Genomic DNA, 13,685 nt, shown 5'->3' with positions numbered 1-13,685 from the left:
TGATCCCCTTGTGCTCTAACTGCTGAGCATGCATCATCCCCAGGTATTTGCAGATCTTTCTTGCTGTGATGGCTTCAATCTCTTTATCCGTCTGTAGCTGGTGGTTTCGGCTGACTAATTTCCCCTGATGCTATCCGTGGGTCTTACATTTGTCAAGTCCAAATTCCATCCTGATATCATTGCTGAATTCTTCGGTGATCCAGGGTTGTTGTTGTTGTTGTTGTTTGTTGGATTTATTGGTGCAAGGGCTACAAAGGCCAAAATGCACCTTTTTCAATCTTATATGATACATGATTGTTATATTAAATAAAAGGATTCAGATCAGGTGATATTTGTTTATCAATTTGAGGAAGGTAAAAACATCATTAATATCTTGTCGGTCTCCGAGAATCTGTTGTAATGTAAGTTTATTAGAAGAATATAGATGTAAAGAGAAAGCTGTTTTTCGTTCTCTCAGATATAATGGGCATTCAATGATCAAGTGGTTTACTGTGAGTTGAGTTTGACAGTTGTTGCATCATGGAGGGTCATCCTGAGTGAGTAAATAACTATGAGTTAGGTGAGTATGCCCTATTCGAATTCTAGCAAGTACTACTTCTTCCTTTCTATTGCCTCTTAGGCTTGATAGCCACTTCTTGTGATCCTTTTTAATCTGAAAAAGCTTATTGCTCTTTTCTCCCTGCCAAATGGATAGCCATTTTTTTCTAACATTGGTATGTATGATGCGTTTTAAATCTGTGTAAGGTATCTGCATGTCTGATTTTATGTGACTGGCGTTCTTGGCTGCAAGATCTGCTTGTTCGTTTCCTCTGATTCCAGAGTGCCCAGGTATCCAACAGAAAATTAATTTTTGCCTGTTTGCAAGAAGCTGCGCTAACTTGGTTTGAATTTGTTGTAGAAACGGATGACTGGAAGGAAATTTACACTGAAGAGCAGATACAGCACTTAAGGAATCGGTGTAGATAATAGTTTGAGGATATAATGACTGTTTTACATTGTCTAGAGCCATCAGGATAGCATACAGTTCTGCAGTGTAAATACTGTACTCCAAAGGGAGCTGCTGGGATATTGTATTGTTTGGTAGAACTGCAGCTGCTCCAACTTTATTATCTGTCTTGGAACCGTCAGTGTAAATTTGGGTAAAACTAGAGAACTGAAAGGAGTGAGTTGCATGGATCTGCTGAATACTGAAATTTGAAAGTGCATTCTTTCCCCATTGTTGGAAATGTTGGTCAACGTTGGCCAAGGGTATTTGCCATGGTGGCATAGCCGTGCTAATATCTTGAATTATGTCATTCATATTTAGTTCGCTGCACGTAGTTATGCTTTGTAATCTAATGCCACATGGTTTATTCTGCAAAGGTTTATTTTGGTACAAATTATGCCATTTTGGGGTGAATAAATACTGTTTTATAGGATGATGTGGGAAACTTCTGATTTTTGCTGCATAACTTAATAACAGAGCTTGCCGTCGAAGAAATAGGGGTGGTTCATGTGCTTCCGTATAGAGACTCTGAACTGGCGATGTACGAAAAGCTACCAGTGCAATTCGGAGGGCATTGTGATGTACTGGGTCGAGCCATTTTAATACACTTTCTCTGGCTGAGGCATATGCAGGTGACCCATAGTCTAGTTTGGACCTTATGAGCGACCGGTATAAGTGCAGCAGCAGCATGTACTGATCTGCACCCCATGACATAGTGGAAATTGCCCTGAGGAGATTCAGCTTCTTTAGACAGGTTGTACGAATGTGTTTAATATGCTCTAAGAAACTAAGTTTTCTATCCAGAATTAGTCCAAGAAAGGGTGATCCGGGGTAGCTGCTAGATTTTCTCAATTGCAGCGTACAGCTTGATGTCATCTATATACATAAGGTGGGAGAGAGTGTACAGGTTTTTCCTTCCTTCTTTGAGGGTATATCCATACTTGTTGTTGAGCATGGTGAATAGCAGGTTAAGTGCTAGACAGAATCACAATGGCATCTCCCCGAAAAGTTCCTCTCTTGATGGGGATCAGTCTGGTTGTAATGTTCTTGACCTTGATGATGGTACTCCATTCTGCTGTGGTTGATTCTTGGGAGTTTGTCACTGTTGGATTGACTTTGTAGATGTCATAGGAGCTTATGGCTTTTACTGTGTTCCTTCTGTTCATTTGCTCTGAGCAGGCTTCTGAGTCTTGTATTATTATTATTTAATGATAATGACTTTTTAAATGAATTTTTGTTGAGATTTAGTTTTGCTAACACACTCACTCACACTCACACACACACACAATATATAAGGATCAGTTTGAAATCAACTTAATGTGAAACTTTTACAAGATTTTTCCACCTTATTATATTACATGGAGGGGGAAAAAATTAAATTAAATTAAAAGTTACCAAAAATAATAACTAATCAACTTAACTGTCAACTGTGTAACTCACTATTTCTCATTTTGTCTGGTTAAAACATGATATATTATACAGGTACCTTCCTTACTTGGGCCAAAAAAAAAATGTAATAAAAATTATAGAAGATATATTTTTGCAGTACTAATATAATTTATTCTTTAAAATCACTTTGAATAGAAATAGAAATAAAGAAGTAATAGAAAAAGTAATATAATTAAATGCAAACAACTTTTGCCCAAGGCTTCCACTAAAGTAGCGGGTCCTCCAAGAAAAATGCATGGGATGATTATAAATTAGCAAAGGACACAGAAACCTACTTTAAGCATTGGATTTGGAAAGGTAACGAAGATTATGAGAAGTTGTTGGCAAAGAATTGAAAGAAAAGTAGAAAAGAATTCTTTGCTTATATTAACACTAGAAGGAAAGGGATGAACTACATTGGCCTATAAATATTAAAACCATAACTATTGATTATCCTGTTTAGGTTGCTAACAAGCTAAATATACATATTTTGCATCTATATTCACTTGCTAAAAAGTTTTGAAGGATGGGAATAGTAAAAGTACATCAACTTATAACTGGGAGCAAAATGATTCTGTAATAACCAAAAAGTGAAAGAGAAATTGTTGAAACTAAAAGTAAAAAAAAACATGGGGCTAATGTGATCTATCCAAATACATTAAAAGAATCAATAAAAAATAAATAGACCTTTAGCGATAATTATGAGAGCACCCTTGAATTCAGGTTTAGTCCCTTTAGACCGGAGATGTGCAAATGTCTCCCCAGTTCACAAAGGGAATCAAAGGGTGAAGTAAGTAATTAGACATGTAAGCTTGACTTCTGTTTCAGGGGAAATAGCATGCATTTGTTAAAGAGCAATCTTGTTTGACCGATTTGACCAATTTGACTGGATAGTACGATGCAGTAACAAAGTAACTAGATTCAAAAAATAATTTTGACATCATATACTTAGATTTCAGAACGGCTTCTGATACTTCCACAAGAAAGACTGCTATAAAAATTGGAGCATTGTAGCATTAGAGGCAAGCTATTGCTATGGATAAAGAGATGGTTGAAGGGAAAAAGAAAAAATGGTTAAAATGGACACTGCTCTTCTTGGACTAATGCTATCAGTAGAGTTCCCCAAGGGTTCATTACAGGGCCCCCTTACTGTTTTCAACATTTATTAACAATACTGAAAAAAGCATATTAAACTTATTGTCTAAATTTTCAGGTGATACAAAGGTTAGCAGGTGGTTAATAACAATAACCAGGGTATGCTATTGCAACAAGGTCTAGAAAAATTAGGCAGATGGACTGAAAAGTAGCAACTGAAGTTTAATGATGGCAAACACAAAGTACTAAATAATCCCAGAATAACTACCAAACTATGTGGTACCACACTCAAGTTTGTAGAGAATGAAAAAGACGTGGGTGATCAGATATGAAGTTCTCTGAGCAGTGCAGACTGGCTGCTAGGATGGCTCATGGTATTTTGTCAACAAGAACAAAGAGGTGATTAGTCCATTGTTTAAGGAAATAGCTAAGCCATACCTTGAATAATGCAAACAGGTTTGAAACCTCATATAAAGAAGTTTGTGGATCTGTTCTGCAAAGACTTCAGTTCTGCAAATTGGAGTGCATCCAGAAACCAGACAACTGCAAGGAGATCTAATTGGTTGGTTTGGGTTTTATTGGCGCATCAGCAACTACGGCTGTAATGTGCCAAAACCATGTCCCATACTAGATAACAGTAAAAACTGTAGTGACATAATTGCTTAGGTCACTATGTCAATATGTATAAAAATATAAATATGTGTGAGGTAAACTAATATAAAGATATATTTAAATACAAGCAAAAAGGTTTATTGATTTTAAAAACCTAAAAACAGCTGACACATTGTTGTCAAATAAAATCTGATTGAATGTATAAGGCTTAGTCAGATGGCTAAAAACATTAAAATACGTAAAACGTTGCTGTCTATATCGTGAAAATTTGGTTAAACTATGACGAATGGTTAAAAAGGTGTCACAATCCTCACACATAGGAGAGTCATCTGCCCTCAGCAAGAATGCATGCGTAAGATGACTATGTCCTGTGCAGAGGCAAGCTAGAACAACTTCCTCTTTACGGTTCCTATGCAGACTCTACTGCCAATGTTGGATAACAGGATTTATTTGATATAACTTGTTAGTGATCTGCACATGCCAAGATTGTTGCCATTGGGAGAGTAATGCAGAGTGTATTAGCTGCCTGTACTGTATAAGGGACTAAAAGACTGTCATTGTTGTGGGGCTGCAGTGATCTGGCAGCGGTGTCAGATGATTCATTACCTTTGATCCCAATGTGGCTTGGGATCCAGCAGAAACGGATGTCAAAGGAATGCTCAAAAAGAGAATGTAACCTCTGCTGGATACAGGTCATGAATGGGTGAAGACTGTATCCAATCCCTGATAAAGCCTGTAGTATACTTAATGCACCGTTGGTAATTGTGAGTTTCAATATGGTCCAAGGCTAACTCTATAGCATACAACTCAGCTGTATATATGCTGCATTCTTGGGGAAATCTTTCCAGATATAGTACTATCTGGAAAGACGACAGCAGATCTGACAGATAACTCTGACTTCGAGCCATCAGTGAAGACAGGCAAGAAATCAGAGTATTCGGCTCGGTGAGCAGTATAGAGTTTTTTTTTTTTTTTTTTATGAAAAACCCCAAACACGAAAGGTATCAAAACCTATAGTACTTAGTACCGTGCATGGGTTGAAGGAGAAGTATGGGGGGAGGGGGGTGCCAGAAACTTTGCTCTAGAGACTAAATATGGGTTTCACCACTTCAAGCCTCCAATAAGCAAAGTGGTGATATTTCACCGGTTGATGAAAGTCATCTACCACCTACAAGTTGTTGGTAAACAGAAGATGGCATGGTGGCCTTATTCCAATTTTTGATGGAGAAATCGTATGATGGAAGGCAAGCATGCCAGGGTGGAAGTCATTGCCTTGGTGATTCAGCAACATTGTTTACTGTGATGTTCAGCTCTCTGAGCAGCTCTTGAACCCGGATACCAAAAGGACGGCTGGCAGTGTGACAGGTGTTATAGAGAGTTTCCCATAGTGGCTCAAAAACGCATGTCCACATAGGGTTGTCTGTCACGGATTTTAGTTTAAAAGTATATTTTAGAGACAACTGCTTTCGTCGCAGGGGCAGAGGCGGTTCACCTGCTTCGACGTATAAACTCGGGACAGGAGATGTTCTGAAAGTTCCAGTAGCAATGCGAATGGCTTGATGATGAACTGGATCCAGCCATCATAGTATGCTGTTTCCTGCTGATGCGTACACTTGGGACTAGTAGTCTAATTTAGAACAGACAAGTGCACGATAGGATATAGGTGGAGTAAGGTGCAGCCGTCTGCTCCCCATTTATTAGAGGAGATTGTGCGTAGGAGGTTCAATCCCCTTGTGTACTTGGTCCATAGTTGACGAATATGTGGTAAAAATGTCAACTTCTTATCAAATATGAGCCCCAAGAACTTTGTGTCGGGTGCTACTGGATATTTTGTCTGAGTTTAAGTTCCGGTTCAGGGTAAAGATTCCATTTGCGACCAAAATGTACACAGATAGTCTTCTGTGGAGAGAACCTGAAACCATTAGCCATTGCCTAAGAGTTGATGCGGTTAATGGCATGCTGCAATTGTCTTTCAATGACCCTCGTATTGCATGAATGCGAAACGATGCTAAAGTCATCTACAAAAAGGGTACTGTTTACGGTTGGATGAAGTTGTTCAGTAACAGTTTACTTCGATGGCAAAAAGCGTAACACTTAGAACTGATCCTTGCGGAACTCCCACTTCTTGGCAAAATGGCCAAGAGAGAGAGAGTGGATCCTACACGAATTTGGAAAGACCGGCTAGAGAGGAAGTTTTTAACAAAGATGGCAATGTATCCCCTAAGACCAAAGCTATATAAGTCTTTTAAGATTCCGTATCTCCAAGCCATGTCATACGCTTTTTCCATGTCAAAGAAAACTGACACCTGGTGCTCATGTTTCAGGAAAGCATCACATATAGATGTTTCCATTCGGATTAAATGGTCGAGTGTTGACCTGTTCCTTCGGAAGCCACACTATGTCCTGGAAAGATGGTCGTTAGCTTCTAAATACCACATAAGGCGAGCGTTGACCATTCTTTCCAGGATTTTGCACAAGCAGCTCGTCAGAGCAATAGGACGGTAATTTTTCGATCCTTTCCCGGTTTCGGAAAGGCAATAATGATTGCCATATGCCATGAGTCCAGAAAGTTCTCTTCAGCATAGATTCTATTATAGAGACAGAGCAAGAGATCCATGGATTCTGAGGAAAGATGTTTAGTCATCTCATAATGGATATTATCTGGCCCAATGGCACTTGCCTTGGATAGGGAGAGTGCCGCTTTCAGCTCCCATTGTGTAAAAGGCTGACTGTATTCCTCACTGCCGTTTGAAGGCAGCTTGAGTTGCTGTTTTTCTGATCTTTGTTTGAGGGCCAGGAACTCTGGGGGGGGGTTCGATGTTTCTGAAGACACTTGAGCAAAATGTCTCCCCAAGAGTGTTTGTGATTGCATTTAGGACTGCAATTGTACATCCACTACGTTCAAGGATCAATGAAGGGTGTGACATGTATTTGCCCTTCATTTTCCGGACTTTGTCCCAGATGGATTTGGGATTGGCAAACAACGTGAGGGAAGATGCATATTGGCTCTGATGTCTGATGTAACGTGCTTTGGCAAGGGCACGTTTGAAGACTATTAAATTATCTCTGGTGGGGTACCGACAAAATATTCCCTATGCTTTGTTTTGAGCCTTCCTAGCTGCTGTGCATTCTTCATTCCACCATGGTTTTGGAAAACGTTTGTTTGTTATTTGGTTTTTAGGAGCATTAGCAACAAAGGCCATATTGCTCGGGAGATAAGCGGTGGTCATTCCCTGACCTTTCCGCATCCTCCGTATTTGGTGGTCACGGGCTCAAACGTCTAATCAAGAAGCGTGTGCTACGCACTGCTGCTCCTGCCCACCTGGCTACAGAGGTGCCAATTTTTGGAAAACGAAACCGGGTTGATGTCCTTGGGATTGCAACTGCCACTGCTTGGACGACACTTTCTGTGATGTGTTTTACTGCCTCGTTAATTGGCTCCTGCCTGACTGCGGTAGTATTAAACTTGCCCAAATTTCTAAAGGCATCCCAGTCTGCGTGATCGATCTTCCACCATGGTACCCTGGACTGGTGGCATTTTCTTCCATTATAAATGGTGGATATCACGGGGAACTGATCACTGCCATAAATGTTTTCTTCAACCTTCCATGTACACATAGGCAGCAGGGAAGCTGAGCAGATGGAAAGATCAATGGCAGTAAAGGTTTGGGTAGCAACGTGGAAAAAGATATAAGATCCCACATTTAGAAGGGTCAGATCATTATTTTCAAGCAATCGCTCAATAATCCAACCTCTTCTATTGATGTCAGAACTACCCCACAGAGTATTATGTCCATTGAAATCCCCTAATAATAGAACAGGTGGTGGCAGTTGCTTAATGAGATCATCAAGGTCAGCTTGGGGGATATTGTTCCCAGGTGGCAAACAGATGGAAAAAACTATTAAGAGGAATCCTACTGTAAGACGAACTGATACAGCCTCTAGGTTGGTGGTAATTGTCACAGCTTGAAAGGGGGTGCGGATACCCACAAGGATGGCAAATCCTCTGTGGGCAGGTCCATCCCCAGCTCTGTCTTTGCAAATAACTGAATAGTTACGCAAGTAAGGATCCTCATTTGCCTTAAAATACATCTCTTGTAAGCAAAAGCAAGTTGGCTCATGCTTACTCAGGAGAGCCTTGATGTCATCAATATTTCTATGGAATCCACGACAATTCCATTGTAGAAATTTAAATGTACCCATTATTTAGATTTATTGGGCCCATCTGGTGGCTTCTGAACAGCTGAGAGCCTTGTTTTCTCAGTCCTGGATTTCTCTTTTTTAGGAAAGATTGGACGTTGGCCCGTATCCATTTCTTCTTCTTCTGCAAAGAAGTTCCAGGACTGATTCTTCCTGTACCTCCTTATCATCCACATCCATTGTTTCTTGGATTAGGTGGCTGTTCCAATTTCTTTGGAGTTTCTTTAGCACTGTATTTTGGAAGTGCTGGAGCATTAGGTTTATAGATATAGGTGTGTCAGCTGACAGATTTTTGGGTGGGCATTTGCAAACTTAATAAATAGCATGCAATGGGAGTAAATGATTCCTTTAGTGGAATTGTCACATCCATCTGGGTCCCGATGTTACTCTTCCCAGAAACTATCTGGACATATGAAGGTTTGGCACTATTTACTGGTTGGATGCATTTTCTAGCCTCCTGATAGGATATGTTCAGCTCTGTTTTTATTTTTTGAATTTCTTTTTCGTCCTTCCACCGCTGGCATGCTTGAGTATGCAGGGTGCTCTCCTTGGCAGTTTGTAAAATTTGGCTTAGAAGCTAAACATGTCTTGCTCTTGTGGTCTTCAACATCACAGCGAGCACAGGCAAGGGAGCCATGACAAACTGTTTGGGAGTGGCCATACTTTTGGCATTTAAAACACTTCAGTGGGTTCAGGATATAGATCCTCACTGGGCAGTTTAAGTAGCCTGCCTTGATGGAAGTTGAAGGCCATGGGGTGTTGAATGTTAGGATAAGAACTCGGGTAGAGACAAGATTCCCATCCTTCTGCATCAATATTCTCTTGACAGCTGTCACTCCTTGGTCTCTCAATTCAGAGGAGATCTCTTCTTCAGAGACATGAAGGTCCCACTCTGAAATGACACCACATGAGAAGTTTTATGGGGGGTAACAACGATGGGTATTCCCCCATCGATGTGACTTTCAGAAGTTGCTGCGCATGTTTTTGGCTTGCAGCCTCAACTAAAATGTCTCCCGAACGCAGCCTTTTGACGGATTTTGGAGATCCTGCCAACCCTTCTAATCCTTTCTGGATGAAGAAGGGTGACATTTTCTCAAGTGACTACTCTCCGGTGGAATGGACAATGAGGAAAAGCGGTGTCACTGATGATGGTCTATTCTCAGTTCTGGGTCTTTTTGAATTGGTATTATCATTTTCATCACATCGGTTAGGTAGGGGCCTTGTTGAGGGCCCAGAAGAAAAAGAGGGATTTAAATTACTCATAAGAGTAAGATAAAAATTTCAGATGTACCTCACCCACCACGGAGCCCTACAAGGGGATGCCCACTCGTGAATTAGCAGATACTGCATACACGAATGGGACACCCAGTTCACTCAGGAGCATTATACCCACAATTCCAATAAGCCTTGATCCCATCCCAGGACCAAAGGGAGGGAGACTTATTGGAATGCAGTTGACCCAAGCAGTAAGAACCACCTGCTGATTGATCCCAGTCAGACTGGTCTGGGATCTCCCATCTTGTCAAAGCAGGGTCCAAAGTGGTGTATTAAGGCCGGGCTCAACCACCAGGATCCCCCTTTCCGAGTTTCCACAGATCACGGTGCACAGCTGCACATGCTGGATTCCAATGATGAACCCTGAAACCCAGGTATGGGCATTAGATCCCAGTGATGCAAATCTAGAAGGCCAGTAGCATCACTGGGAGGTCCCCTCACCACGTACAGGTACCCACGTCGAGGGGGGATCTGATTGGTGTTTAAAGCTTTGAATAAATTGAGCAGCTAAATGTTGATGGAATACTTACTCTTGCTCAGAAAACACATATAAGTGAACATAAATTTAAATTGAGGAAGATTCTTTGGAAATTTGCTTTTAGCCAGGTAGTAGTTGATTGTTGGAACAAACTTAAATCTGATGCTGTGAAGTAAGTAGTTTGAATAAACTTAAGAAGGAATTAGCCAAATTATTCAGAGGATGTACAACTAATGTGGGAAGTGTTCATTTATTTTATTTTTTTTGACTGATGTGCTATAAACCTGCTTTCTTACGTCATTTGACAATACTAATACACTATTCTCTTCCTTCTTCATGTCATTATAAGGAAAATAGTTGAAAAAAAAAATAAAAGTAATTAGTTTGTGTATTTATTTTAATAAATTATGAAATAAATAAGTTGTGGGGTAGCTTACACCCCATGCAACTTACATTTTCAGGTGCCCACTTTAGGATTAAATCTGCATGAGTTCTCTTACTCTGCAAACGTAGGGAGCAATTTATACAAATAGGCAATTACTCTTTTGACTTAGAGGGGCATTTTTTTTTTTTTTTTTTTTCAAATATCTAGACAACAATTATCTTTCCAAAAATAGTCTGAAGAAATTTAAAGGGCTGGCCAAATCACTGGAAGAGATAAGCAAATTATTTTTTATTATTACTTTTTTTATTTTTTTTTATTATTATTTTTTTGCTGATGTTGTTTAAAACTTGCTTCCTTGCACCACGTTGTTAACATTAATATTAAGTATTTCTAATTACGATCAAGCCACGCCCAGAACACTCTTCTCTATCAAGATGTTTTCATCTTGATACATCCACGTTTTAACATCATGTAAATATTTAGACTTATCGCAATGCTGTTGTGATAGTGCTGCCACCTTACACATCAATTTCTAATGAGCAACTTAAAATCAAAGACTTGGGGGGAAAAAACGTCAGTGGTCTTTATCAAAAAGAAAGTATCTAAAATAATTCGCTTATCATGCAATCATAATTTTTGTTTGACAGCTTAAAAATTATTGTGGCCAGCAACAGTATATGGAATGTGAGACAGTAATTCACCAATAAACTTTGATGAATTCTTATTTGTTATATCGTACAATTAAATTTTATATATAATACCGCAAGAAAAGTTAAATTCATATATAAAAACCAACTTACAATAACTCAGATGCACCCCAACTCGATCAATCCTTATTACTATAAACAATGCTACGCTACGTACGGCTCCCAGAATACGAACATCTACTGACAACTGAGGGTGTTCTGACTATGTGATGTCGAAAACAAACCAGCAAACGGAAAACGAAAAATGACATTATTTCGGATACACGAAGCCATTTAATTAAGTAAATAAATTATCTGTTTCAGGTCAACAATGACCACAAAATCAGAGCAGTTTGAATCCAATCATTTTAACAAGAATATAATCATTACCGAACTTAGCAGTGAAGTAGGATAGAAAATAATAGTCAAGTCAAATGTTTTTGCTACGGTAGCACTGCGCTAATCACTTCACTACATCGGGCCTTAATTTATCCAGTTGATGAACCTGGCTTGAAAAAACTTTAAAGCCAAGAAAGAATAGATTTGATTTTCGCCAAGGAAAAGTTCACTGTTCACAAAACAGATTTCTATTTTCTTTCTTTTTTTTTTTTTTTTTGATTTAGTAATCTTGGCATTTTCTTCCCTCAAACAAGCAAATCTACCACAAATTCGTGCAATTTCCAAATACTCATATATCTTTATTTGTTAATGTCACATGCTAGCTGCTCCAGCAAAAATTTTAAACAACAACAAATTACAACTCAACTCGTGATGAGGACAATGCCTGGGCATCGCTGAGGAGTGGGAATTAGCGGTTGGTCTGCTACATCCATCTGTGGAAACATTCATATCGTTGTGGTACGACCTTAGCTGCCTCATCGTAAATTCTAAAGGAATTCAGGCAAGTGAAGACATATTACGAGAAATCTTGGAAAAAGATGCAAAGAGGAACAGCAAAGACTTCTTTACTTATGTAAACTCTAGAAGAAAGGGGACGAATTAAATTGGTCTACTTGATATCGACCCCAGGGGCTCATATCTGGTGAGTATGGGCTTGGCACACCCAGGGTCCTGAGCTGGATATCATCATACTTCTCTTTCTTGGTGATTCCTCTCTCTCTCTCTCTCTCTCTCTCTCTCTCTCTCTCTCTCTCTCTCTCTCTCTCTCTCTCTCTCTCTCTCTCTTGGTGATTCCTCTCTCTCTCTCTCTCTCTCAGGGTACTCGGGGAATTTTTTTTATCTGGTACAGCATAAGCCTAAGGCTTCCTTGCACCATATGGCTAATAATAATAATAATGGTTCGATTGTTGATGATCCTGCTCAGGTAGCTGACAAATTGAATGAGTATTTTTTTATCTGTATTCACACATGAGGAGTTATTTAGGGAGGAGAATGTCAAAAGTTTATCAAACTGTGACAGGAAGCTAAAGTATTTCGAAATAACTGAGAAAAAATGGACGAGAAATTTTTGAAATTAAACATAAGTAAGACGCCTGGGGTGAATGGGATCTATCCAGTTATATTAAAGAAGGCAGCAAAGGAGGTAGAAAAACCTTTAGCCAAGATTATGAGAACATCCTTGGACTCAACGGAGGTCTCTACCACTGCAATTTCCAAAAAAAGAAAGACGCCTGGGGTAAATGGGATCTATCCAGTTATATTAAAGCAGGCAGCAAAGGAGGTAGAAAAACCCTTAGCCATGATTATGAGAACATCGTTGGAGTCAAGGAGGTCTCCACGCACTGGAAATGTGCCAATGTATCCCCAATTCACAAAGGGGGGATCAAAGGATGACATGAGTAATTTACAGACCTGACAATTTAACTTCTGTTCCATGGAAAATAATGGGATCGCTGGTTAAAGAAGCACTGCAGGATCAATTAGATAGGACTGCAATTATAGTTCAGACACAGCATGGGTGTGTTAAGGGGAAGACTTATCTGACAAATTTCATTGGATACTATGATGTGGTCACAAAGGAACTGGATGCAAAAAATAATTTTGATATTATATAATTTGTTTTAGGAAAGCTTTTTACACTGTTGCATGTGGAAGACTACTGTACAAATTGAAGCAGTAAAATGAAACCCATGTTTAGTCTCTAGAGCAAAGTTTCCGGCACCCCTCCCCCCCATACTTCTCCTTCATGCACGGTACTAAGTACTATAGGTACCCATGCACGGTACTAAGTACTATAGGTTTTGATACCTTTCGTGTTTGGGGTTTTCATAAAAAAAAAAAAAAAAGGCATTAAGGGCAAGTTGCTGCTATGGATAAAGGGACGGTTGAGCTGGAGAAGACATAGAGTGGTAATCAATGGACAACTCTTACTGGACTAATTTTATTGGTGGAGTTCCCCAGGGTTCGATGTTGGGCCAAATGTTGTTTTCTGTATTTATCAATGATATTGATGAAAGTATATCATGCATATAATGTCCACGTTTGCAGATGGTGCGAAGGTTGGCTGGGCTTTTAATGACATTACGCTACTACAACAGGATCTAGAACAGATGGGCTGAGTGGTGGCAACTGAAGTTTTGC

General features: G+C 39.5%; 1 protein-coding gene across 2 annotated transcripts in view; it reads right to left on the bottom strand.

The window, feature by feature from the left end:
• The window catches only part of LOC150082008 (short coiled-coil protein homolog), a 92,098-nt gene extending 80,751 nt beyond the window's left edge, over positions 1-11,347 (bottom strand). For both annotated transcript variants that reach the window (XM_090379061.1, XM_090379060.1), the window contains exon 1: positions 11,259-11,347. The gene's annotated coding sequence lies outside the window, so the exon portion shown is untranslated. The remainder of the gene's footprint in view (positions 1-11,258) is intronic.
• Between the last annotated feature and the right edge of the window lie 2,338 nt (positions 11,348-13,685).

This window comes from Mastigoproctus giganteus, chromosome 8, assembly GCF_048544385.1.
Source record: "Mastigoproctus giganteus isolate SK-2022 chromosome 8, ASM4854438v1, whole genome shotgun sequence".
Classification (NCBI taxonomy): Eukaryota; Metazoa; Arthropoda; class Arachnida; order Uropygi; family Thelyphonidae; genus Mastigoproctus; species Mastigoproctus giganteus.
This window is presented reverse-complemented; position numbering and strand designations above follow the sequence as displayed.